Below are 5,108 nucleotides of genomic sequence, written 5' to 3' on the forward strand. Positions count from 1 at the left end.
GTCATACTAGCATAGTCATCACAATCGGCCGACGCCATTGGATGGAAGGGAATCCTTTGAGGGGGAAAAGCCGCTGCGTTCTTGAGTTGTGCCCGGCTATAGTGCTGGGTCGTGTATATGCGCGCGAAAGACTAACGTTGGCCGCTTCCTTGAAGTGTTTAGACAGCAGACCACTCTCAGTGGACTTACTGCTAGGCGCTAGGCCGCAGAGTTTGAAAACAGCCCATGCAATGCGGGCGTTTTCACATTTTTTGAGCGACGCGGGCCTCAACTCACACCATCAGATGTGCGCAACACATATTCTCATCTCTCCTCTCACCACATCGTCACCCATCATGACCCTCTTTGTTCTCCTCCTCCTCTTCTGCAGCGCAGAGTAACAGGCCAGATATCAATCTTTCCGGCCGACCTCCTTGCCATTCTTTTCATTAAACTTATCTACCTCTCTGCCAATCACTGACTAATGCAAAATAGTACCTATGAGACCTGTAAGGGAGGTATTCCTGGACATCGTGGCGCTTTCACACATCATCTTCTACGGCTCCAAACTCCACCCCCACGACGACTTAGGCGTCAGTCGCTAGCTTCCTATGGGCGCTTAGTTACATCAGTGGACGTTATATTTTTACTTTATGTGGGAGATTGAGAGCATATAGTGTTCACCACTTTCCTACTGTGGTACCGCAAAGTACAGTTTCAGGTACTACCACTATTAAAGGAGTCCCACGTTGTCCTCTGCAGGTGGTTCGAATTAGGCATTAGTGTGCAACAACCTGGGTCTTCATCATCCAAGTCCCTACGTAAATAGGGGCGGGGCTTGAACGCGATTCCCTAAGATTCTAATGTGCCACTCAACACTTACCTTCAGAAAACACTTGATTTGCTCGGTTACCGAGTACAGATTTTCTTTTTGTTCTTGGGAGTACTAACTGGCCTGCTCAGTACTGCATTCATTTCATTCAACTTAATTTAGGGATTCCCTTCTCAGGTTAAGTGTGTAGGTCCTTACCATTCCCTGCAGATATCTCCTGAGTTTCTCAGTGTGGTAATTCAGTCGGCAAACCGGGTATTGTGGAGATACTCAGCGTTAAGCATTGCCCCTAGCTCTGCAGACTCTACCTTGCAGAATGTTTCTTGCAGGTCTGCCGCGAATAATGCAGGGGACATCACTTTGCCCTTCTTGGCATCCTTTTTTTCAGCGATAGCTGTCGAAGGCCTGTTCCCTGGATTTAGCGTAGTAGTGGCCGGCGTAACCAGAGGACGGTTATCGTCGAAGGAGGAGGAGGGCTACCCTGAAGAAAGGAGAGTTCAGCGAGAGCGGAGAAATATGCAAGCGCAGGTTGGCTGACACGGGAAGAACGCGGAGGTCGATTACGATGCAAGGAGGACAGAAAATGTGGCGAGAGAGTAGGAATGTTGCACGCTTGGTCTGCGGCGGCTGCTGCGATACGCTCCGCCCGACGAGAGGTTCACCGGCAAAGTGGAGAGAAGTGATAGTCGAGGAACCACCATGTTTGGCGAACTGAAAAGGTTCCTGAATAACTATACATACCAGGTGTTTCACGGAAACATTTTTAATACTAAGCTTTTTGCGCTATGAACAAGTCTTCAGCGGCAGAATAACGCTAGTGTCGGCCGACATCAGAAAACAGGCGAATAAATTCAAGTTGACTAGTTAGTCATTTAAATAATTCATGACAATTAGCTTCTTAACTGTCCCAGTTAGGCAACTTGGTGCTATTAGAGATTTGTAGCCGATCGACAGTAACAACCATATCAGTCTTTAGAATTTCTAAAACACGGTTACCCTCGGCGCTGTGGCTCGACAAAATTTGGCTACATCGTGCCAAAATACATCTGCTTTTGAAAAGCATGCAGGAAAAGCAACCCCTTCATTCCATGCAACTATAGTGGAAATAGCCAAATTTTATCGAGCCACAGCTCTGAGGATAATCGCGCTATCCAAAATTCTAAAACCCCATAAGGCTATTGCTAACGAGCGGCTACATATCTGTAATTGCAGACAAGTGTCTAACTATTATAGCTAAAAAGTTAATTATCAGAACTTATTTAACCGGCTAGCTAGTTAACTTTATTTACCTCTTTTTTGATGTGCGCCGACACTGGTGTTATTATGCAGTAGAAAAGCCGTCTTTAAAACTCAAAAAGCCTATTTTTAAAACTTAGTTGCCGGTTTCCCCGAACCACCTGGAATATGCATGTCGCTCTCAAATTCCCTACCTCCGTATATCGCTAAATGAAAATATCTCCACAGGTACACATGAGCCTTCACAGCAGATTGCCTACAATGTAGCGTTACAGAGCGTTAACCATCCTGTGAGTTTTTTTTTCAATATTTTCTCCCATTGCTCCTGCAGTACTAGGGTCCTTTCTTGAAGATTCTTAGCAAGCGCACGCGTCCTGTATCGACATTGTGTACGCGTAATGCCTGCTTGGCCGCTGTTGTTTCCGCCGAATCGAACACGTTTTGATGTCTACAACCGCCACATACACGACGGCTCTACTCTGTGGACTTCTCTGTAGTTTCGCAGTTGACTTGATGTAATCTACTTTCGAGTATATCCGGCGAATGCCTGGCTGTTCCCTGGGCGTGTCCAAATTTTGCATGCCCACATTTTTGTTTGCGATTGTCTTAGTGGGTGTGCTGTACACGACGGCCATTAAGCTTAACAAACGCTTCATTTCTAGGACGTTATTAATGGGGCTGAGCGAGTTCACTGCGCAGCCAGTCTCAAAGCGTTTCATTAGGGTAACCTAAACTAATCATGTCCCAGCAAAAGTCGTTGATTGTCTGACCCTTGTTTATGAGCAAGATTACCAGACTGAACTTGCTACGCATACACTTTTGTAATGCAGCCTGTCACTCACTCCTACCGAAATCAAAGCTGGCGATTCCAAGTTTCGTATGCATTAAGGGATACAGCTTTTAACACTGCAAAATAAAAACAAACTGACGTTAAGATTTTGAGATCGGATTTGGAAATGTACCATGAAATAAATAAATCACAAAACAAATTGAACCCCTGTCCTCCATTCTCAAAAATAAAGTTCCTGGATAATCATTCACTTCCAATAGGTGTCCGCCGAGCCTTATTTCTCTTTTGACGTCCCGGATTTCAATCGAGTGAAAAGTTTTTCATCTCAGATTGAATTTTTGCAGCCGTAAATCTATATTTTTTTTACGACCGAACAAGCATCAACGTACATAGCCAGAAAGAGGCGTACGGTCGATTTTTCCTACGGGCAAAAATTCGTTGGAGTTAGAGGTATGCTCGGCGTTGTCTGAGACTAACTTGCGTCAGTTGGTATACGTGCAGTCTTGGTCAAAAGTCCTAAGGCCACAGCTCTCACCTGCAGCGAAATGAATGTCCCTAGAATGTCCCTAGCGGATCATTGAAAACACAAGTCCGGCAGGAAGCTTGTCTACATCCAGAATAAACCTTCTGCTAGTATTTCAAGGTCTTTTGGTCTTTAATAGCGCCATAATGGCTCTATTATGGGGCTGAGCCGAATAGCCTTTAGCCTTGAGACTTTTAACCAAGATAGTACATTCGACAAAATCAGAGGAGGCACTTACCACGAAGGTGTAAGCTTGTGAAGTGCGAGCCAGAATCGGGGGCAAAGTATGATCGCTGCCAGTCTTGCGGCAGGTGTTCAATCCTGCAGCAGATGTTCTGGAAACCTCACGGATGATGGCGCGCCACTTTGGTGGATTTTAGCTTACTCGTGTGCTGCTTCGTCCCTCTAAAGAAAAAAAACAGCGACACAAACAGTGCAGAAAATGAGTACAGAAGAAAAAAAAGAGCAGTGTACATCTAGGACACTGTGCAAGGCAATATAAATTTTTCCTACGCGCTTTGACGTTCGTAGCTACTTGAGGTCACCGGAAACGTTTAGAAAAAAAAAAGTTTTTAATACTTTAAGGGCGGACGGGGCTTTGAAATCCTCCCCCACCCCTGCAAAAAAATGGCCAAAAAATTGATTTTGTGTTAATTGTTTTATCCGCTTGTATGCCTCGGCTCGTTTTTTGTGCTGTCCCGAAGTTTCTTCGCTGAAACCGACCGGGAAGTATTCTGAAAAAAAAAAAAGAGAAAGATGTTTAGTGAACCGCGGCAGCTGTCTATGTAGACGCGGCAGAATACACATCAAGCGCAGCGTTCGCACTGGCAGTTTGAAACAGAAAGGCGCAAATGGGACGGGGACAAGAAGGAACGTGAAGCAGCGGGACATGAGCCTGCCCTGTTGCTTCACGTTCCTTTTTTTTCCGGAGCCCTTCACTACGGCGTTCCTCATAGCCTCAGTCGCTTTGGGACGTTAAACCCCAATAAACCAAACCAAACCTTTTTTGTCCTTGTCCCATTAGCGCCATTTCTGTTTAAAACATGGCTACGAATCAACTAGCCCAAACCAAACTACTTCTCGAGCACTGGCAGTCGTGGACGTGTGCGGACGGCTACGGGCCTCAGGGTCGGCAGTGGCAAAATCTTCAGAAGCAGCGAAAGAGGCAGTTGTGGCCATAGCCACAGCTAGCACTGACACGGTCTTCTTGGATTCTAAATTAGCCGTCCGTAGTTTTGCGGGGGGCAGAATTTCGACTGCGGCACAACATATACTGAGACTGACCAGGCAACTTTACAAAAGAAGTTGATGTTATATGGGTGCCGGCTCACTCTGGTAATCAGGGAAACGAGGCGGCCCACAACATGGCTCGAGGTTTTGTCACCCGAGGCGCTGGGTCGTCCCTATCCATCGATTACTCCAAGGAGGGGCTGGCATCTTTCCACGGCATCACAAGCCATTACCAATTGTAAAGGCACAAATTTCTACCACCTGACAAAACGTTTGATAAGGCACAAGACACCGCCTGGAGGAGACTCCAAACCCATATCTATGCAAAAGTTACCCGGATGACTTCTAGCCCGAATGCAGGTTCTGTGGCGAAACAGCCACGTATGATCACATATTATGGCAATGCACGGAGGAAGGAAAACTCAAGAAAGGCCCTCGCTTTCCCAGCCGCACGCCAAAAAGTGTGCCGGAGGTCACGTGCTTTCGCAAGGACTACTGGGAGTCTCTGGCTGACGGCG

At 46.4% G+C, this 5,108-nt stretch overlaps 1 protein-coding gene across 1 annotated transcript in view; it reads right to left on the reverse strand.

Moving 5' to 3' along the window:
• Positions 1-3,727, reverse strand: part of LOC149347371 (uncharacterized) — a 19,439-nt gene extending 15,712 nt beyond the window's left edge. The window contains exon 1 of the mRNA XM_089585565.1: positions 3,599-3,727. The gene's annotated coding sequence lies outside the window, so the exon portion shown is untranslated. The remainder of the gene's footprint in view (positions 1-3,598) is intronic.
• Positions 3,728-5,108: the final 1,381 nt, after the last annotated feature.

This window comes from Amblyomma mixtum, chromosome 4 (assembly GCF_055824585.1).
Source record: "Amblyomma mixtum isolate Tamu chromosome 4, ASM5582458v1, whole genome shotgun sequence".
Lineage (NCBI taxonomy): Eukaryota > Metazoa > Arthropoda > Arachnida > Ixodida > Ixodidae > Amblyomma > Amblyomma mixtum.